The sequence below is a fragment of the Tachypleus tridentatus genome, chromosome 3 (genome assembly GCF_004210375.1).
Source record: "Tachypleus tridentatus isolate NWPU-2018 chromosome 3, ASM421037v1, whole genome shotgun sequence".
NCBI classification, from domain to species: domain Eukaryota; kingdom Metazoa; phylum Arthropoda; class Merostomata; order Xiphosura; family Limulidae; genus Tachypleus; species Tachypleus tridentatus.
The window spans coordinates 25,969,619-25,993,322 of NC_134827.1; the positions used below are offsets into that span (position 1 = coordinate 25,969,619).

The following is a 23,704-nucleotide window of genomic DNA, read 5'->3' on the forward strand; positions in this document are numbered from 1 at the left end:
CAAAAGGTCATAGGTTATCCAGAGTAAATCCTTTTCTTATCTTGTTTACAATGGTTTGTCTTTTCCTGATGATGCTAGGTAAACGTGGTGAAACGTTTTGAGCAAAATAAAATATTTTGTGAAATAGTTTAAATATATTTATACTAATAGTAGATGTCGCTAAAGGAATATCTACAGTACAGTGTTTACAAATCACGCAGAACAACGCGTTAGATTAACTACAGCTGACTGAGAAGAGATGGAATTTATATGTCATAAAACAACTAGAAAAGCGATAATTAACTAATAAGCAATTAGTGTTCTGTAAATGTAAGTATGTTCTTATGAAAACTGATGGAGAGTTAAAATATCTATTTTCTGTTATTTAACTGTGTTTAAAATAGAAAAGTTTTACATTGTCAGTACCATTTGGTTCCATAAAACCTATAAAGCTTTATAATGTATTTATATTTCTCTTCAGAAGTATAGGAGATTGCAGTTTAGGTTTTAGGCTAGTAGTAGGAAAACTAAACGAAAAGCAGTAGAAATACACTAAGTGAATTCTACCACTACCATACTCAAACAATGTCATTAGAATAACGTATTGAATTATATTTATATCATAAATCACTTGTGTTTGTTATTGTTTTTTGTTATTTTTTTAAATTTTATACGTATAAGAAGTTGAAACTTGAAGAGAGCGAAGAATGATATTATTGATATTAGGTATTAATAACTCAATGATAATTGCTGATGTACAATACTAACTACTGTTGTATTATTGGTATTAGTTTATCTTTTACAGCATTGACTTATTACTTATGTTACTGAAGCTACAATATCTGGCTACCATATATAATCTATTGATCTTTAAAATTGTTTTGGTAATAAATGTTTTTGAAAGAAAGCTTCAATAATAAAGTAATGCCATGAATACAAACCTACTCAAGCAGATAAGCAGTAACAATTTATTCAACAACCCTATTCTACATTACTTGACACGTAGATAATGGCACTTGACATGTCAAAACGTGAAATTATATTAAAGGACAGCAAGGGAACTTTTGTTCATCTAGGGTGTCCTGTGTTTTAAATTAAACATTTGAAGAAACAACTCATAGCCAGCCTTTATCATTCAGATATTTATGAAGCTCTCCATTAAACTCTCTTAAATTAACTACACCCATTACATCCAAAGGAAACCTGTTCCAGAGGTCAGTCATCCTGTTAGAAAAATAAAGCTATCTTAGCTGAAGGTGACTTCTTTCTTACCTGTCCAAATGTATATTTATGTCTCCTAGTCTTGTGAGTCTCACCATTAAATATGAAAAAAGGTGATCCATCAACACTGTCAATTCCCATAACAATCTTAAATACCTGAATTAGATCCCTTGTAAGTTTTCTTTTTCCAAGAGAAACTAATTTCTGTTGTCTACAACTATCATTATATATGATGACATTTCTATTCCAATTATCATCCTGAACATTTACAAACAAGCCTGAACACAATACTCTAAATGTGACCTAACCAATGACTTATACAATGACATTATAACTTCTTTAAACTTGTATTCAGTATTTCTGTAAATGCAATCTAAAATACTATTTGTCATGTTATTAGCAACAGTACATTGCTTTGATGGCTTAAGTGTTTGATCAACCATTATATCAAGAATGTCTTCATACATGACATTTTCATGGTTTTTCTTATTCAAGTTATATTTCAAATTATGATAACCAATATGTATTATCTTGCATTTATTATAATTAAAACATTTATCTGTCCAACTCACTAAATGATCTAACTTCTTTTGTAAATCAGCAGTATCATCTTAACAGCTAGCAACACCTAAGACCTTAATATGAACTGCACATTTAAGTAACTTATGGACAATTCCTTCATCTTTGTCATTGATGTAAATCAGAAATTTGTAGATCTAATTTAAAATCCCATTTGCTCTACCACAAGCAACAGCACATTGCTTGAGTAACTTTAGAGACTGATCAGTTAATTACACAAAGAATCTTTTCTCTCATGACACTGTTAAGGTTATTTATATCCAAATTATAATTCAAATTGTGATAACCCACATACATTATCTTGCATTTATCACAATTAAAACTCATCTGCCATTTATTTGCCAACTGACTAAATGAAATTAATCCTTGTATAAACCATCAACATCTCATAAACAGCTAGCAACATCCAAGACCATAAAACCATCTGTAAATTTAAGCGATTCATTGACCATTCCTCATCTCTGTCATTAATGTAAATAAAAAATCTGTAGATATAACCTAAAATCCTATGTGCCCTACCACCAGCAAAACCACATTGCTTGGATGGCTTAATAAACTGATCAACTATCAACTGGGCTGTAACAAATTCCCATTAAAATCCTCTTCCCTTTATGTCCACTAATAGAATCCCAAATGAATTCAGTCTCCTTGCTGTTATCTTTGATATATTTAATTTTAACAGCATGTAACTTGCATTTTACATATAAAGCCACTCCTTCACCTTTCTTTAATACTCTATCCTTATTAAATAGCTTGTAATTCTGTGTTTCAAAGAAATTTCTTTCATCAGAATCATCCACATTTAATTGTGTTTCAGTTATTCTCATTATATCAAAATCCTTTATTCTTACCAGTGTTCCATGATCACCTATTTTATTTATTATACTTCTAGAATTACAGTAGTAACAATTAAACCTGTCCTTATAACCACATCTATACTTATTTCTAATGCTAAACATTTCTCTACCTCTTATTTGTTTTGCAGTTATTTTATTCTAGTCTTCACCACTACTGTCTAGTCCTAGTTTAAAACATTTCATACAGATGAGTAGAAGTGCTCTTACCTATTGGGCAAACAGGGCAATTTGTCTGAGGCTCCACACAATCCCATTGTTATCCCTTTTAATCTACTTCTGAGTTTTCTTATAATTATGGTGGCCCATTTACTGACTTCTCTCTGGGAATTCAGAGTGATTAAGACCACCCCTGCAGCTGAGTTAATAGTTCTTGCAAACATGAAAACCATCCATTCCAAAAACCTTTTTTCTTCCATTAAACTGATTCTGAAAGTCCAACCAGTCATTCTCCTCATCCTTATATATTAACCTAAGCCTAGCATTTAGCTTTTGTGGCCTGCTTATAACTAACTTCATTCCAATTTTCAATTCTGGACTGTATTCCTGACATAATTAAGTCATGACATTTTTCTTTAAATACTTTTAATTAAGATAAGTGCATGGTAATGCATGTGGGTTAAGTAAATTTATATTATAATTACCACTTTGGTGGAAACTGACTGCAATGTTATAGAAGTAAAGCTTTTTGGTATTTTGGTCAGTCACTCTTATAAGTGCTCCAGGTAATGTTTTATTGTCAGTGAGAAAGCAAATAGAATTATGAGTTGTATTCAAAATGACATTGAATATCAATAAAAAGAAGTTCCTGTTTATGTTTATGTGGATATCTGGTTAGTTCACATGTACAGGGTAGCCCGTAAGTCCCTACCCATCCATGTATCTTATGTATCCAGTGTATCTGTGTGCTGTCCCTCATTCTCGTTGCATAATATTATGCGATGCCATGTCCTGTGAGACATTTTCCTCAACATAGCAGAGGTTATTGTTCCAAATGCCATGGTAACAACTACTTTCACCTCATCATTAGTATTATTGAATATAACATAATAACATATGGATGGGTACGGACTTACAGATCACTCTGTAGAATATTGTGTTCAGTTTGGAGGTCTTTATTTTAAAAAAGATATTGAGTTGTAAGGTGTTCAAAGGAGGGCTACTTGGATGGTTCTTAAGATGCAGGTGGTGCCATATGAGAATAAATTGAGGTCCCTAAAGTTATTTTCTATTGAGAAAAAAAGCATTAGGGGCAAAATTGTCAGTCTTATAATTGTGTTTTTTATACATAGAAAATGACAACTTTTGTTTTTACAGCCGTGTATTTTGCTCCTGATTTCATAAAATACATATGCGTAGATCAGTTCATTGGAGAAGGCATGTTGTAGCATAATTTATGTTTTGCCATATATATTGATGTTGTAAATGTATAAAAGGTGTACTTTTATCCAACCCATGCACATAGGATTAAAGAACATTTTTTGCAACTTATGGGTTTATGGCCAGTGTTATAATGCAAAATTCATTTATTGACATTCCATAAAAGTGTGGACAGTTGGCATCCCAGGTTAACAGTGATCTTATCTAAATGATCAGAATAATAAGGGGAATAAATAGGATTAATGTATCATCTTTCTTTTTTTATTTAATGGTAAGAATGGAAGGACTATAGTACAAAAATTAAGAAATGGTAGGATAGAAGGAAATTTTATTTTTGATAGAGGATAGTCAACTTTTGGTATAGATTACTTTTGAATGTGATCGGGAAACAGCATTGGGAGTGTTTCAAAGAGGGCATGAGGAGTACTTGAGGAATCAAAGCTTGATAGAGGCAGATGGATGTCTAGTGGAATGAACTGGACAATTATGATGATCTCAGAGGCCTGTTGTTGTCCCTCAGGTGTTATGCTATCATAGGGTGCAAACCAGTATATCTTAAAACACAATCTTTTATATGACTTAATAAAGCATTTATTGCCAAATTATTTGTCAAGGTTTTAATGCATAATGTTTGATAGTTTTTTATCACCTAAATGAATAAAAAATTGAGAACCCAGAACCTTTAAGAAAAACAGCATTTTTTAAAAATGAATTTTGATTTTATCTTTTAAGGTTAATAGTCTGTTGAAATCTTTACCTCTAACTCAATCATTTCAGAACTCAGATAACCATTGAGTGTTCCAGATTCTAACACCTATAAATCATTGTAGTTACTTTTATACAGCTTTTGATAAAGTATTACATAATGATGTAACATATTCTGGTTTTGGTTAGTTAATTTTGAATGATTTAGTAAACATAATGTTAAGTCCAGTTCAAAACAATAACAACTTAGTTTTTATCTTCTGTAATGTTTCTACAGGTTTTGTTTACTTTGATATAAGTTGTAGGCCTAAGTGCACAAATAACATTTCAATAGAAATTTCTTGCTAATGTTGCGATGTCTAACTAACAAATAAACATGCATGCAAAATTTCGTAGAAAACCTTGAATAATTGAATGTACCTTAATTTCGTTTCTGTGAATACTAAATAAATTTTCTCATACTGACTTGAACCATTACTCAATGTATACATTTTAATAACTTCTCACTGAATATAACTTAATTAAAAGTTGATTACTTATTAACTAACTGGCACTGAACTGAATCACTCATAACGTACTACTCTTACCTTCTACTCACTATATTAATTATTATGTGATCTCTAGCAAATAATTAAATTAAAACTTTGAAAATACAGTTTACTAGTTGATACTATATGAAATTGGTGAAAAACTTGGTATAAAAATATTTTGGACATTGTGAAATTGGTGGTGTTAATCATGGGCATTCTTCCAGTTGTAAAGTGTGAAATTGGTGGTGTTAATCATGGGCATTCTTCCAGTTGTAAAGTGTGAAATTGATGGCATTAATCAATGGGTATTCTTCCAGTTGTAAAGTGTGAAATTGGGGGTGTTAATCAATGGGTATTCTTCCAGTTGTAAAGTGTGAAATTGGTGGTGTTAATCAATGGGTATCCAGTTGTAAAGTGTGAAATTGATGGTGTTAATCAATGGGTATTCTTCCAGTTGTAAAGTGTGAAATTGGTGGTGTTAATCAATGGGTATTCTTCCAGTTGTAAAGTGTGAAATTGATGGTGTTAATCAATGGGTATTCTTCCAGTTGTAAAGTGTGAAATTGATGGTGTTAATCAATGGGTATTCTTCCAGTTGTAAAGTGTGAACTTGGTGGTGTTAATCAATGGGTATTCTTCCAGTTGTAAAAGTATGAGTAGTGGGGTTATTTTGTGTCTGATGTAGGTTTTTGTTGCTCAATAGTTGTATTAAAGAGTTTTGTTTTTTGGTATTTGGCCATCTCTGTTTTCAAATTCACAGATTATATTAAGGCATTGAAAATGGTTGGTTCTGTGTAGAATTTCTATTTAATTATAGTACAGATAAACTATTAATGGTGGTCAAAAACTGGAAAGTAAAACTTTCAAAATGTTTTAATTGAAATTAAAGTTGAAAGGGATATTTCTTGTGTGAGAATAAAATTATTGTTGAGGAAAAATAAGATTCAGTTGTTATTATTAACAAGTGCTTGAAATCTCATATTGGGTGTTAGTTTCTGGTGAAAAGAGATGATAATTTTGTGATTTGTGAAGGGAAAACTGAATAAAAGAGTAATAAGTGAGTTATTATCACAAACATTTCTGAGAATGTGATTAGGCCTAGCTCATTGGAAAAGTTATCATCTGTAGTTTACTTACAGAAAATAATGTAGAGAAGTCTTATTAGAATTATACTTGGTTTAAAATAAAATTCATCTGTGAGGAGAGACTTAAAGTGTAAATCTTTTGTTTTCCTTTGATTCCAGATGAGTTAGGGATGACTTGATTTGGGTGTTCAAAAGTATCAACTTGGATAAACTGCTCATATCTGTTTGAATAGTGATATATTAAGACTGAGAGTTTGAGCTTTACATAAAGTAAATAGCAGCTTTGGGAGGTCAAGTCCTTTTTCTTTTTTCTTTTATAATTTCAAAATTTATAAAAATATATGCTGATAAGGTTGTGTACTGTACTGTTACTTTAAACTATCTTTAAATATTTTGATGGATGACGTAATGAATTATGTCTGCATATACTTGTCTTTTTGGGCTTACAGTTTAGTGTATGCTATATAAATGATACGAACACATAGATATCTGGTGGAGAGTTAAGTTGCTTGGTTTAATGTTAGTGGCAGCCATTTTGATATTTTTCTGTATGTAAAAACACGTAGAAACCTTCATTATCTAGTTCTACTTTTGCAGCACAAATTGATAATTGCCATCATATCCAGTAATAATGGTAGTTTTATTAAGGTTGAATCAATATTTGTTTTCATCATCTATTTTTTTTTGAACAAGAAGAGCTTTCAAAGCTGTTATCTGGATCTTTTGAATCATTTAGTGATGAAGCTATCTCAGAGACGTTATGCATACATACCTCTACTATAGTTTTCTGAAAATATCACCTTCAAAAAGTACATTTCTAAATATTGTTATAATTAAAGCATTTATACTATTTCAATTTCTTGTTCACGGAAATATTCATACTACTACAATAAACATTTTTTAGGTTTAAAATTACCTTTCATCAAAATATTTATACAACTATATTAAATATTGTCTAGTTATAAATTTCCATGTGGAAACACAAAAAGTAGGTTTTCAAAGAGTACTTGAACAAACATTTATAGTGAGATTGGGCATAAAACACCAGATAATTTATAGTCTTAAAAAGGGCATTTGTTATCAAGAAATTTATGACTATGGACATTAGCTTGAAACTTAAAGACTGCAGTAATATATTTATTGAGTGGTTAGGAGTATTTGTTTTTATGGAGGGAAAATCATTCTGATTGTAGACTGTAATTATAGCATAGTTGTTTAAGTGATAGGGTAAGAGTCAGTGTGGTTATGGTGTAATTACAGTATAGTTGTTTTAGTGATAGGGTAAGAGTCAGTGTGGTTATGGTGTAATTACAGTATAGTTGTTTCAGTGATAGGGTAAGAGTCAGTGTGGTCATGATGTAATTACAGTATAGCTGTTTCAGTGACAGGGTAAGAGTCAGTGTTGTCATGATGTAATTACAGTATAGTTGTTTTAGTGATAGGGTAAGAGTCAGTGTTGTCATGATGTAATTACAGCATAGTTGTTTCAGTGATAGGCAAGAGTCAGTGTGGTCATGATGTAATTACAGCATAGTTGTTTCAGTGACAGGGCAAGAGTCAGTGTTGTCATGATGTAATTACAGTATAGTTGTTTTAGTGATAGGGTAAGAGTCAGTGTTGTCATGATGTAATTACAGTATAGTTGTTTCAGTGACAGGGTAAGAGTCAGTGTTGTCATGATGTAATTACAGTATAGTTGTTTTAGTGATAGGGTAAGAGTCAGTGTGGTTATGGTGTAATTATAGTATAGTTGTTTCAGTGATAGGGTAAGAGTCAGTGTGGTTATAGTGTAATTATAGTATAGTTGTTTCAGTGACAGGGTAAGAGTCAGTGTTGTCATGATGTAATTACAGTATAGTTGTTTCAGTGATGGGGTAAAAGTCAGTGTTGTCATGATGTAATTACAGTATAGTTGTTTCAGTGATAGAGAGAGAGTATTTTTTAAAGAAGCAATCATGGTACTAATTTTCATAGACTTCTGGGATTCCATCGACACTTCCCACACAGTCATTCTTTACTGTATGTGGAAAATTTGCTATTTTCATCACTGTTGCAATAAATATGAATTAGCTCATTAAACTAAATTTTAATGATTTGAAAACTGAAAAATTTGAGCTCAAACATCCTGTCCTAGAATACACATCATAGCTTTTAGTAATTGGAATCCTTTTTGTCTTTATCTTCAATCGCAGGATCCAGCAAAAGTTTGTAGTTGTCAACCAAAATTTATGAACTTGGGATTTCATTAGTTACATTTGTAGTAATCAGTTTTCTGGAATACTAACATTATTATTATCCTTGTGTATTTCAGATGAGAAAACTTGAAATTTGACTTTCAAAAAAATGTTATATGTAATGCAAATTATAGGAAAATGAGACCATAGCTGTGGCTCTGGGATTCTACAGTGTGTGTTTGTAAACAACTGTTCATACTGGGACTATTCAGTGATAGTGGTTTAAAAGTACTAATGTCTGGGTATAGATATTCAGTGTAAATATACATTTATTAAAGTAATTGTTTCATACATTGAGTTTTCATTTAGATTTTCCAGTAACAAACGTTTGTAGTCTAAGTAGTTTGAGTGATGAAATGATGTGTTCTAAATTTAAAAAAGGGAAAAAATGGCTGTGGCAGTCACTTTTTCCACAACTGTTTGAATGTGGAGAACTGTGATGTAGATGTGGGACATTGTGGGTTTCAGCACTCACATCTCGCTCTCCCAATTTCTAAATTTCTAATCTTCTTATGCGAGACTAGTGAATTGGAGGTTAAGGCTAATAGATGGTGTATCCCTCTCGCAATGTGGGTCCTACTTATTCAGTCACCTCCAAAACTTAGGATACATTTTATAATCTCATGTTGTAGCTTCTACCCTAGGATCTTTCTAAAAATATGCAGCATATTTTGTTTATGGCTTAAAAATTTATAGTTATAACATATATATATATATATATATATACACAAGATTGTAGTTGATCAATATATATGTATATACTGGATATATATCCAGTCTTTCAGTTGTGAATGGTTTAAGTAAAAATCTGTATGATACTGTGTTTCTTAAATATTTATAATGTCTCATTGTTTTACAGCTTTTCACCTGTATTTTTGTCAGTTTGTTTGCACTTGAAGACCATAAATGAGGAACACATGTATTTTACATCTGAACTATTAATTATTTAAATGGAATCTTTAACATGGATGTTTTCATGTTTTATTTGAAACAACTTTTGGTAGAAATAGTTCTAGTTCACTTTCAGTAATGATTAGATAACTTCCAATTACAATATATTGTTAACTTATGGATATTCCATGAAAGGACATGCCTATTAAATATTTCTAACAAATGCCAATTGAGACCTTTTGTTCTTTCATTTAAAAGTGAAACTTAATAACACATAAATGTATTTATTAGAATATTGTAAATTATATGCAAGATTGAAGTTTATATGTAATATATGAATAAGGCTTCTTTGGAAAAGCAATTATTAATTGTTTCTCATACAGAATAATTTTTTTATAACTGTACAGGCTTATATGTAGTATATTGATAAGGCTTCATTGATAAAACAATTATTAATTGTTTTTCATACAGAACATTTAGAAACATTCATTTCAAAGCCTTGAAAACAATAGAAGGTATTTTAAAATTTTTGTGTTATACCTGCATGAACATTAAATTCAAAACATTTGGGGATGATGTTTGATTGATATACAAGAACATGCAGATGACATACTTTTTTATAAACCAGAGGTTAATAATTTCTGAGAGGCATGAATCTGAGACATGAGATATTTCAGGAACCAGATCTTTCCAGTTTGCTGAATTTTTTGAGAGCCTTGATTAATGATATTTCAGAGCTGTATGTGTGTTACGTACAATGGAGAACAAAGAGAAGAAACGTAGAGATTGTAGTTGATCAATATCATCGGTTACCGTGGTAACTAGGTCAGTGTTTGCGTATTGATTTAGCTTACTAAGGAAACTTCTCTGTTGGTCCAAGTAATGTGTGGTGTGTAAGTATGTAAAATATCAACATTTATTTTAAGCTTTTATTTTGTTTTTTTACCAGTTTGCTTTGAGAGTTTTATAGGCCTTCTAATAAAGAAAAATGGTAGGAGTGGTTGTGCAGTATACAAAACATAAAGATACCAATCATATTTACGTGACCAATCAAATCATTTATTTTTACAGGGCTGTTTCAATCTTAACATTTTATTGCAAAAAATTATTTGAAGGCAATAATTGAAAACACAAGTGCTTAAACTAGGGTGTGACTTATAAACCTTCCAAGCACTCATCTAATTTATAACTTTGTTCCTCAAGATATGTTTGTAGCCAGTATTAAGCCTGTGGTTCTCTGATTTTTTTAAAACTGCTTTATTTACTTTGTTCCATATTCTTAACTGTGTTAAAACACTACACAACAGTACATTTTTAGTTCTAGTCTTAGTATAAGGCAGCAGAAATCTCTAGTTTTTGTGTTGGTCTAGTAAAGAACACTTGTGATTTGATTGGGGGTACAGAGCAATGAGCAATACATTTCTAATTTTATTGTGGGTTTTATGCAGTTTATATCTAGTTCAGAGTGGATGTACAATGCACAGCATTTTCTGATTTAATATGGGTATACAAGAGTTAAGTTGTAGCTCAGTGTGAGAATGTACCAGTTCAATTTTTAGTTTTAATATCGGTATACAGTAGGCCATTCTAGTTAATGTATGTGGATATGTTGCAATATATTTAGATGGGTAAAAATACAATTGTTTATTTCTCATTCAGAAATACTACTCGCATCTCTACAGAACAAACAGCTAATACCTTATGCCAGTGCCTAAATGTTTTATCACATGCACCAAGCTTTTCAACAAAACTTCCACTTCTACACACAATAGTGTGTATTTTGTTATCTTTCTTATCATTATTTTCTTCATTTCAAGGAATAGAGATACAGGTTTTTAAAATGATGTTGGGTAAATCATCAAATACAAATCATTATATTTTTATATGTCACTTTGATTTGTATCTTTTCTGAAATCTGAACACTAGCTTAATGATTATGAGAAATATTCCTATCAAAGAAATAATATTACATTCTTTAGAACTTGTGTTCCAAAATCTTGTACTTTGATGAAAGTGTACCACAGAAATATCAGACATATTGAAAAATAATAACAGTGAGAGCTGATAATATCAATTCTTTTCATCAATTAAATTTCATGTATTTAATTAAATTACAAATTCTTGTACTAATTTTTGTGAAACCTACCTTGATCCAGACTATTCTTCATTGGAGTTGTCTCTGATTTTGGGCAGTGTAACCACAATTTTAAACCACTGTACAATATAGATATACTATTTTTGTCTTTCAAGGTTCACACCTTGGATGTGGAGATGGTATTTTTCACAAGACAGCTTTAGTAGTTTTAATGATACTTCCATTCCAGAAAAAAAAGAAACAAAAAACTTGTTGTGGTTCCCTATTCTTACACCTGTCCATTTCTTGCTGTCTGTATTTATGGTAAGCCATTGCACAGTCTTTCAGTGTGGTATCCTTTGCAGATGATAGATTATTGCACCTTCATGTTGTTTTAGTAGAGGGGGAGAACTTCTGTTGTACTAACCTCCTGTAGGAGTTGATTTGGAGAGTTTCTCCTTATGCCAGTGGTTTAAGACCAAGTAGATGAACTCCCTTAATCAGAAGTATGGCAGGGTGTCTAACTGTGAGTATATTACAGGCTACCCATACACTAAGAACCATATAAATCCTGGTAGTTGTGACTGGGCAGGTGGATCTTACATTCTTGAGATGCAGGTCTGGAATGATTTGTCTCTCTACCTGCTTATTACTAACAAATAAATTTCTTGTGTACTGTATGGCTTGATTTATTGCCCTAATCATGCTATGCATTTGTGGTCTGCTAACACCATGAAATATACAGGCTGATTCATTAGAATTTATCTTTTACTGTACCACCATTCATGAAGTTCTTTTAACACTACTATTATACAGCCCCACTGTATTGAGGTTCTTTTAACACTACTGTTCTACAGCATCATTATGCATGAGGTTCTTTTAATACTACTGTTCTACAGCCCCACTGTATTGAGGTTCTTTTAACACTACTGTTCTACAGCATCACTATGCATGAGGTTCTTTTAACACTACTGTTCTACAGCACCACTGTATTGAGGTTCTTTTAACACTACTGTTCTACAGCATCACTATGCATAAGGTTCTTTTAACACTACTGTTCTACAGCACCACCATGCATAAGATTCTGTTAACACTACTGTTCTACAGCATCACTATGCATGAGGTTCTTTTAACACTACTGTTCTACAGCACCACTGTATTGAGGTTCTTTTAACACTACTGTTCTACAGCATCACTATGCATGAGGTTCTTTTAACACTACTGTTCTACAGCACCACTGTATTGAGGTTCTTTTAACACTACTGTTCTACAGCACCACTGTATTGAGGTTCTTTTAACACTACTGTTCTACAGCATCACTATGCATGAGGTTCTTTTAACACTACTGTTCTACAGCACCACTGTATTGAGGTTCTTTTAACACTACTGTTCTACAGCATCACTATGCATGAGGTTCTTTTAACTCTACTGTTCTACAGCACCACTGTGCATGAAGTTCTTTTAACACTACTGTTCTGCAGCATCATTATGCATGAGGTTCTTTTAATACTACTGTTTTACAGCACCACTGTGCATGAAGTTCTTTTAACACTACTGTTCTACAGCACCACTGTGCATGAAGTTCTTTTAACACTACTGTTCTACAGCACCACTGTGCATGAAGTTCTTTTAACACTACTGTTCTACATCACCACTGTGCATGAAGTTCTTTTAACACTACTTTTCTGCACTGCCACTTATATTGGGTGAAGATTATTCTGTGATTGAGATGGTGAAGTCTCTCACCAAGTGATACTCCCAGTAGTCCTGACTTTTTTTGTCTGTTGTAGTGTGTGACAAAGGCCATGAGTTTTTTTACTTATATGTATCTATATTCTCAGAAAGGAGCTCACCATTTTGGTTCCTTTACTATATTTTGTTCTATCAGTAGCATTTCTAAAGTTAACAATATCCTTACCTGAATATACATTCAAAAAATAATTGCATCATCACAGAATCATCCATTCTTCCTCCCCACTTTCAGTATGTCTTTTTTGGTACACACAAAATGTTCACAGGCAGCACTGTATGTGGAGAATGTGTGGTCTGCTAATGATGAAATACTGATTACAACACTGACTGATAAAGTGCTTGGTTTTATGTTTATGATGCAATATTTATTCAGAAGCTTGATACATGCATAAAAACATTTCACAGAGGTGCAAGGTATTAGCTCTTTATTGTATATGCATAAGTGAGTATCTACTTGAAATACATTTTTAAGTAAGGAAAATGTTAATTTTAGAGTGTATTGCTAGCACTTAATTTCTAGTTTAGTGTGAATGTATAGCACTTCATTTCTAGCTTAGTATGGTTATATAACAATTCATTTCTACTTTAGTGTATATTGATAGAAGTTCATTTCTAGCTTAGTATGGGTATATAACAATTCATTTCTACTTTAGTGTATAATGATAGAAGTTCATTTCTAGCTTAGTATGGGTATATAACAATTCATTTCTACTTTAGTGTATATTGATAGCAGTTCATTTCTAGCTGAGTGTGGTCATATAACAATTCATTTCTACTTTAGTGTATATTGATAGCAGTTCATTTCTAGCTGAGTATGGGTATATAACAATTCATTTCTACTTTAGTGTATAATGATAGAAGTTCATTTCTAGCTGAGTGTGGTCATATAACAATTCATTTCTACTTTAGTGTATATTGATAGAAGTTCATTTCTAGCTGAGTGTGGTCATATAACAATTCATTTCTACTTTAGTGTATATTGATAGCAGTTCATTTCTAGCTTAGTATGGGTATATAACAATTCATTTCTACTTTAGTGTATATTGATAGAAGTTCATTTCTAGCTTAGTATGGGTATATAACAATTCAGTTCTACTTTAGTGTATATTGATAGAAGTTCATTTCTAGCTGAGTGTGGTCATATAACAATTCATTTCTACTTTAGTGTATATTGATAGAAGTTCATTTCTAGCTTAGTATGGGTATATAACAATTCATTTCTACTTTAGTGTATATTGATAGCAGTTCATTTCTAGTTTAGTGTGGTCATATGACAGTTCATTTCTAATTTAGTGTGAATGTACAGCACATTTATTTCTAGCTTAGTGTAGGCATGTAACAGCTCATTTCTAGTTTAGTGCATATTGATAGTTGTTCATTGCTAGTTTAGTGTATATTGATAGTTGTTCATTGCTAGTTTAGTACATATTGATAGTTGTTCATTGCTAGTTTAGTGTATATTGATAGTTGTTCATTGCTAGTTTAGTGCATATTGATAGTTGTTCATTGCTAGTTTAGTGTATATTGATAGTTGTTCATTGCTAGTTTAGTGTATATTGATAGTTCATTGCTAGTTTAGTGCATATTGATAGTTGTTCATTGCTAGTTTAGTGTATATTGATAGTTGTTCATTGCTAGTTTAGTGCATATTGATAGTTGTTCATTGCTAGTTTAGTGCATATTGATAGTTGTTCATTGCTAGTTTAGTGCATATTGATAGTTGTTCATTGTTAGTTTAGTGTATATTGATAGCAGTTCATTTCTAGCTTAGTGCAGTCATACAATAGTTCGTTTGTTTTTTGAATTTCGCACAAAGCTACTCGAGGGCTATCTGTGCTAGCTGCCCATAATTTAGTAGTGTAAGACTAGAGGGAAAGCAGCTAGTCATCACCACCCACCGCCAACTTTTGGGCTGCTCTTTTACCAATGAATAGTGGGATTGACCGTAACATTATAATGCCCCCATGGCTGAAAGGGTGAGCATGTTTGGCGCGATGGGGATGCGAACCTGCGACCCTCAGATTACGAGTCGCACATCTTAACACGCTTGGCCTTGCTGGGCCACAACAGTTCATTTCTAATTCAGTGTATATTGATAGCAGTTCATTTCTAGTTTAGTGGGAATGTATAACAGTTAATTTCTAGCTTAGTGTGGTCATACAACAGTTCATTTATAATTTAGTGTATATTAATGGCAATTTATTTCTAGTTTAGAGTGAATGTATAGCATTTCATTTCTAGCTTAGTGTGGGCATACTCGTATTGTGGGTTTGCAGGACTTGATTTCTAGTTTAATACCAATATGCAACAGATTGTTTTTGTGTGGTCATGCAGTTGTTCATTTCTAGATTATTTTGTGTGGACAACAGTTCATTGCCCTAAAAATGAATGCCTTTTTTACACTTTTGTGTAATTGTTATTACAATTATATGATTATCCTTTGTATTCCTCTGTTCTTGGCCAGTGTAATTTTATTTACTTTTGTTTTCTGCTCTTTACTTGCATAGTTTTCTTGGGGAATACCTTGTGATATTTATATATTTAAAAAGGGCTGGTATGGGTAGAGAAGGCACTAATAGTTGACTGAAGAAGGTTGAAACATTGTTCGCTCCTCTATTAGTGCTTTCTCTACCCATACCAGCCATTTTTAAATATGTAATTTTCTCTACAAGTGGGTTTTCTCATCATCACAGACTTGTAATATTTGTTTTGAGACAAAACTATAGAACTTCTTAGTTTAAACAAAATGCATTTATTGCTGAATTAGTTTATTGAAAATTATTTTTCCATTTTCAGATAATGCTACCTCATGATGGCTACAAATCTTAGGTTATACAAGATTGTAACCACTCTACTCAATAGCCAAATGTTTGGAGAATCCTACAGAAATGACTGTGCATTCAGTATTTTGTTATTTTGGCTTGGAGATTAAATAACAGTTAGGATAAGAATTTGAGTCAAAAGTTAGTTAAATTTCATAATTTACCTTCTGGTCCATTTTCAATATGGCATCAAGTTGTTTAGACTTACGGGCAAATGTGAGCTCACATGTTGGCACAATCACTAGAGAAGAAGCTATTCAATACTGGCGTTCTCATAGGCGCACCAAGAGTGCAGGAAGCAGTACTTCACGGGATCTCTCTCTTTACACGAGCATGGGTCTCTACAGTCATCACATCAACACTCGTATGGTCAAGACGGAAACTGTAATTGGTGATTTTATGTCACATTGCAAGACTACTGAATCTTCAAATACTGTCACACATGAAGTTATTAAAATTTCAGAGAAAACCGAACACCTTTCTTTAGAACTTAGGGGTGAAGGTATGTATTTGTATGTATTTCAGTTATAGATAGTTGCTCAAACATACAGTTTAAACCTTTGCCGATATCTTACTAGTGGTCTGATTATTATTTTTCATTAATTAGGTGACCCACTTGAGAGAGAATGTGGCATTTTAAACTTCCGTCCACAGTGCTTGCAGCTATTTGCTAGAATTCGCGTTTTCATTTTCTTATCCTGTGTTCTAGTTACTGTACAACAGGCTCTTTCTTCTGGATATTTCAACAGGTGAGTATAATATTAAATGTGCTTTGTAGGTGACTGTATAGCATATTTAAGTAAAAATGTATTAACTGTTTGATAGCATCAGATATCTAGGTTAGTATAGTCATATTGCAGTCCTTTTATAGGGGGCACTATAAATAATGAAATGGACTAGTATCTGATGCAATAAGTAATAAATTATACCCATTCACCAATAAGAGGATGAAGCATCTTTCTTGTACAGTGCTACAGTTTACCCACTTTATTTTTACCATTACAGCTCTGAACATATTTCTGCTTTAATCTTTCAGTATGGGTTTATTGCATGTAAAATAGTCATCACATTGCAGGTGGACAACAAAAATGAGTTTCTTTGCAAAGTTACAACTTGGCAGATTGTTAGCATTTTGTACACTTAGTGTATTCTAATAATAGTTTTCTATTATTATAGTACTTTGTATTTAGACCACACTAATCATCTTCTTATAAAATAGATATTTATTATCTTGTGCCACTTCCAAATGTTTTTGTTCATTGCACCCAACTTCTGAAGGAGATCTTACCCTTACAGTTTATAACAGGAACTGTACTGTTCTATGAAGCAATCAGTATTAAGCTATACCTTTACAACAGTGAGAGGACGTCACTTCTTATGTGCACAGTGCTCTGAGCACTTTGCATGTTTCAGAACTTTATTTTTTTTGGCACTACAGTTTGCAGGTGTATATTTTTTCATTAAGAATTGTGCAATTTTTGTATTGCACTTCTTTTTCCAGTTGTTTTCCCAGTTGTTTGGGGTTCAGCTTAATCTGGTTAACAATAGATTCATTTAAAAATCAATCCTGGTTTACAGTTGGGAGTGTAGCACACAAGTCACCAACTAGAGGAAGTTTACAGTTAGAATAAAGCATTGACTTGGAGAGTGATATTCAAAACACAAACAACACCTTAATGCAGTGTATTAAAGTACTCAGCTATATTGAGATTACCAGAGGCATCTTGAAATGTTTCACTCTTAAGACAATTAAATTTTCATTTTGAGCAGATAACTGTACTTCATTTAAACTCTGTAATATTCATTAAATTACTTAATACAATAAGTAAATTATCAATTAACACATTGATTTGGAACTGCTCAGAAATGACATTTATTAATTCTGTAATATAAACAATATATGTTTGATTTCAACTCCATTAATTGACCTTGAAAGAGATAGTAGTAGTTAGTTGCACAGAGTTTGAGCAAGAAATATTAAACATCTTCAATGTTGGTAATGGGCTTGGACATTATTGGACTAGGCAGCATCAATTTTCTGCAACCAGTAACAGGTTTTTGACTTCTCCGTACAGGCCAGGAGGCTGACTTTTAGTTAAAAAACATGGATTTCTATATGAATTTCTTTAGCATTCTTGTGATTATTCAAATAGTGTATGCATCTGACTTGCAAGTAGATCCATCAATTAATTGGATGCATTTTATTGACTAATCCCAATTCTTGGAACTAAAACCAAAACTAATTTAATAATTAGTTGTGATTGAAGATAGTAAATTAGTAACTGATTTGCATGTGTTTCTCCTCATCTTCTTCAGATCAATGCTCCACCCAACATCTCTGATTTACTTGCTAATTCCCTTTGAGGAAGTTGTGTCTGGTCTCTAATGAAATGAATATAAATGTTTTCATAGCTTTATCTCTGCTGCTATGTTGTCAGTCTACAGATAATATAGACAGTTGGTTTTCATTAGCTCCTGGAATGCATCTTAGTTTATGCTTAACATATGCATTTCCTTCCTTTCTGTGTCAAGCATTGTTGTGTAACCTCTTGCATGTATTCATAAACTGTTCATAACTTTTCTTCATATTGTATGTGTGTATATAATATATACATACATATTATGATATATCATAAAATTCTTCTCAATGGTAATTGAAGACACTTTAATAGTAAGCTGTGTTATGTTGTTGTGTATCATATAGTTGATTTCATTCTACTTTCTTTTTACCTTAGGTTTAGAACTCACAGCCTTTCACTTATATAGTTTCTGTTGAGTCTGCTTATCTTTTGACAATTTTCAACAGCTCTTTTTATCATATGCCTTTTCTTCTTCTGGTTGTTATCTCCCCATTGAAACTCAGCTGACTTCACCTTCATTTTTCTTTGTACTAATATCTGAGGTATGTGACACTTTATTTTACTTAAGTTGTTTCTGCTGGTTCACATGCTGCTTTCCTTCTTGAGCTTCCATCCTCATACTTTCTTATCCTTTCCCCTCATCTGATATTTGCATTCATACATCTTTATTGTGTCTCAACTTCATGCCAACTCCTGGTTGTCATGTTCTTTCCAACTTCACAACTCCTATATTTTGACCTACAGCAAGAATTTTTTGTTTTTCCTCAAACTCCCAACCTTTGAATTTTAATTCTAGCTTGATTATATCTTCTTTTCAATATTTTGTGTCTCTCCTATTGTCACCCTTCTGGCCTCCATCTTTTGCTGTCTTTTCTTTTTCATCTTTTTTTTGAGGCTCTGCATTATGACCCATGGTAAATATACCGGAGAAAGTCACACCTCTTTTTTATACCAGATTCAATATCTTCTTTAGCAGCTACTCATTTAACTTGATTCTTTTTTTTCTGAGACTAATGTGTTTGGGATGCTTTAATTTTTTGGAGTTCAATCCCCTCATTCATATCTTTTGGAATTCTGTTTGAAGAAAAATCCGTCAAAATGAAGTTTTTGGTTCACGATACTTTGAAAATATAAGCTTAGGTACCTTGTTAGCAATTTGCTTTTTCTGGTTTCCTGCTTATCTTAGTCCAGGGAGACCCAGCAGGATTTTTATCATAGGGACCCTTGCAGGGTCACCTGGTCTTTCTTCTTTAGCCTTTTTCTGGCATACAATCTCCTGATGAGCTAGCCACAGGGCTCACGCTGTCGCTTGTCATATTCGCCAATGGCTATTATTTTTGTTTTTTGGCAAAGAAAAATTGTCATTGGCGAATATACCGGCGAAACACTGTTTGTTTACAAAATGCTAGACTGGTTCATTACATCAATGTTTTTTTAATGCAAGTATGCGGTAAGCAGATAAAAATCAATAACCCGTCTGCATTCATGCAAGGTCAGGGTCAGGATCGACAAACGTGTGAAAAATTGTTCAATCAACAGCAACCTAATGGCTTGACACGAATAACTCATTTATATGTGGTTGATTAGTGGTGCTATAATTAAAGGACGACCACGAAGATTGTGATGGCTTTCACACTTGTAATTACATTATCTAATGGCGCATGGCTTGGCCGGTAAGTTTAATTAAAAGCGGTTACTGGATTAGTACCATAATAAACACGTACTTGTAAAAAACTAAATGTTAATTAGTGGAAAGATTCTCTCTAAGTTGAGCCAATCGAGCCCTGTTTAGCAGCATGTAATAACAGTTACTTTTAATTTAGTGACTCGTCTTCCCATGTCATTGTTGTAATGATTTGTGTGTGAAGAACATTGAACTTTGTAACTGTTGTTTTATAATAAATTTGATAAATGATAAATTCATTGAAATAAAATGTATGATAAGAACTTAGTTGTCATTTATTCTTTGACTGTCTTATCATATGTGACTGGCTGAAGGATTGGATATGAATCAAACCTATATGGCTAAAACACTGGCTAAAATTGGCTACCAAAAAAATCATTTGGCTAATAGCCTGGCTACAGAAAAATTTAGTCCAGGGTAAGCCCTGTAGCCATCAAGGGATTTGGAGGTAATTTACTTCTGGAGTCAGCCCTCAGCTTTGGTCTCATGGAAGCTAGACTACCTTGGATCCCTTATGAATTTCCTTGTTCTCCAGTTTTCTTTCCACTTCTTCTCAGGTTCTTTGGTATTTTTGGTATCTAGAGGAGGCTGATTTTTTTCCTCCAGCTTTGAATGTAGTAGATAAGGTCCTTGACTCTACTACAAAAGAAAGATGGGAAATTGATGGCCTGTCATAAATCTGTTGCCCTTGGACCAATTTCTTATCATCCCATGCTTTATGGTGGGTATTTTACATTAGGGTGTACATAATTAAGGATGAAATTTTGGATGGTTTTCTCCACATTCTTATTCATATAATGCTTATTGCTTCCTTTGTGCCATCCAAAACAATCTGATTTTTCAGTTCTGGCTTTTTTCTTTCAGGCTAGCTAGAACCACTTCCATTTTTAACTAGGTTCCTGTGGACTTTTGCAAGGAAGATGCATTTGTTAAATTTTCTTTTCTGATACTTATAAACAGTTAGTTCTTTTTATGCCTTCTTATTTGAGAGTAATTTCATTTAGTTAGCTTGTCAAACTGTCCAAGTCAGTAATGACCCTCACTCTAGAGTCTTTCTCAACTCTTTTCTAGACATACTCAGCTTTGCCCTGTTTTTTTTAACATGGAGTTTTTGATTACTGAAGTTCTCTTATCCTTATCTTTCGACCACCTGTTCCAAACTGTGATGATTTGAGTCAGAATTGGTCCATCCTCTTTCTATATGCTTATCTTTTTCTTCTTTGTATTCTTAGTGTGCTGTCTTTCATTTTCAATACACTTTGCTGGGTTTTTCTCCTTGCACTTCATTGACTACCATCACTTCTTGGTAATCCAAGAGTCTTTTCTCTCTTCCACCTTGAAAGTCTAATGTAAATCAATCTTGGGTGTCAAAAATTTTTCATCAAAATATGCCATGCCCTTACCTTCACATGTGATTATTGTCTGGTCCCTTCTAAGATGGACAGATATTTCCCATGGAGTAGATTTAGATTGTTTCCTGTTGATGATTTCTGGCCATCCTACCTTAGATTATCAGCTCTTGTGGATGGTAAATTCATGCTGGTCCATTTGCTGCTACTTTTTTTCAGATCATCTGACTCTTTGTCATCTCACTTCCTTTTTTATTTCACTTTTTGAGATCTGTTCATTTGTTTTTATGTTTACCAATTACAGAGTGATTTCGTTGATGACCTTTGGCCTTTACATTTGATGTTTTCCATTTTCTTTCTCTGTTTCTTACAATCTTCTTCTGGATCTCTCAAATCACTTGCTCTCCTTCTCCATTTTCTCCTTTGGACTGGAACCTCTGTGTAGCTCTCAGGGCTTTCATAAGCCATTAGAAGCTTTGACAACTTGCTCTTTATATTATCTGTCTCTTAAGATACATATATTCTCATTTCTTGCAGGAGACATTGTTTTTATAGTTTCCTTACATGCATCCTGTACTCTCTTTTTCACAGAGACAGGTTGAGTTTATTCCCAAACCACTATTTCCTTCCCACTACTTGGTCTGCCTAAAAAGGCAATCAGATTTTTCTCCTTTCATCCTTGACTCAGTGTCTTCTCTGTGCATTGGTTCAGACTCTGATCATCTTCTCTTCTTTCCAAGATTTCTTTCTTTCCATTTTGACTGAACAAGTTAAGCAGTTATTGTCTAGCCCTTCATGAGAGATGATGATTCTTGTCTTTTTGATCTTGTCTCCTGTTAGGTTTACCATTTCACTACTTCTATTATTCTTGGCTATTGATGTCTCCTGGTTGAAATTTTATAAACAGGGTTGTGGATGTTCTGTATACATTTGTCTCATGCAACTTACATCACGTTACAGTTTCATTTCTCTCTGTGGTTACCATTCTCCAGTCTTCCCAGAGGCTCTGAGGAGGTGAGTTTTTGACAGTTGGTTTTCTTTACAGTTTTGTCTTTTTAATCACAAGAGCAAATATACAAATAAAAATAATACACAATACCAATATACAAGCAGACCAGAAATGGTGGAACCCACCAAGTGGCTTGTGCTGCATCAGAGTGAATACTTTTTATATTACAAAATTTGAATATGGAAATCAGAAACCCTCTGATCTCATCAGTATCTACAGAGATATGGTTTTCCACAAAACTATGCCAGTGGTATGTATGTATGTGTTTGTATATATATATATACTACTCTCCCACTCATAATACAGGATATAAAAAATGATTGGTTGTACTACCGCACCACAATACAGCTTCTGCTGTCCCTTTTTTTGAAGTGATTATGCAAATGAGATGATTCCTCTTCAGTTAATTTACCTTTCTGGTGTGAATTTGTCTTTCCTTTTCTTATCTATTGCATCTCTATTCTCAAGCCATTGGATTGTTTTCAGGGTGTAATCCCATTAATAGATGTACATATGGGTCTAAAGTATGATATATTATACAGGCAACCATCAACACTAAAAGTTCTTCTTGGGATGCAGTTCTTGTATGATTGATCCCTGAACTTGATATTCTTGTAAGTATTTCAACATGTTGCCTGAGGTATTAGCTACCTACTTAGTGGAGAGTTGAGTATCTATCTCAAATACATTTTCAGGTGAGGAAGATGTTGATCTCTAAAACTAATTTCATAATTTTTGTTTACAGGTAGTGTTCTCTCATTGTACATAAGATAATGTATGGACCTTTCACACAGACAGATCTCAGCTGGAACCTAGAAACGTTATCACACTACTGCATTTTCTATTTCTCTTGGTTTAGACTTTTATTTTTGGAACGTAACTTTTTTGTGTTAACAACACAACGTTGTTCCAGAACTCTACTACAAATTCATTCCATTCATTAACAAACCAGAAAGAACCAAATTCCAATTATAATATGCACATTTTATACTTGTTACAGAATTGATAGCTGCAGATTCAATATTTATGAAACGTTTTTTAATAGATTTATTTATCTATATATATTCTAGTATTTTTTTCATTTCTTTGTTGGAAGCATGTTTTTATTAAGTGATTTTCAGATATTTCCTGGTTACATTTTTTAAGTAGCATGGTTAATGGTTAATTATGTATTTCAAAACCAAATTCAGTTTCCC

At 32.7% G+C, this 23,704-nt stretch overlaps 1 protein-coding gene and 1 pseudogene across 2 annotated transcripts in view; one reads left to right on the forward strand and one right to left on the reverse strand.

Annotated features, from left to right (window-relative positions):
• The window catches only part of LOC143246571 (uncharacterized), a 52,823-nt gene extending 39,297 nt beyond the window's left edge, over positions 1 to 13,526 (reverse strand). Inside the window, exon 1 of the mRNA XM_076493507.1 lies at positions 11,605 to 13,526. The gene's annotated coding sequence lies outside the window, so the exon portion shown is untranslated. The remainder of the gene's footprint in view (positions 1 to 11,604) is intronic.
• LOC143246572 (solute carrier organic anion transporter family member 3A1-like) overlaps positions 172 to 23,704 on the forward strand; it is a 57,552-nt pseudogene continuing 34,019 nt past the window's right edge. Inside the window, exons 1-3 of the transcript XR_013026044.1 lie at positions 172 to 309; positions 16,081 to 16,608; positions 16,714 to 16,855. The product of XR_013026044.1 is annotated as a solute carrier organic anion transporter family member 3A1-like (transcript). The remainder of the gene's footprint in view (positions 310 to 16,080; positions 16,609 to 16,713; positions 16,856 to 23,704) is intronic.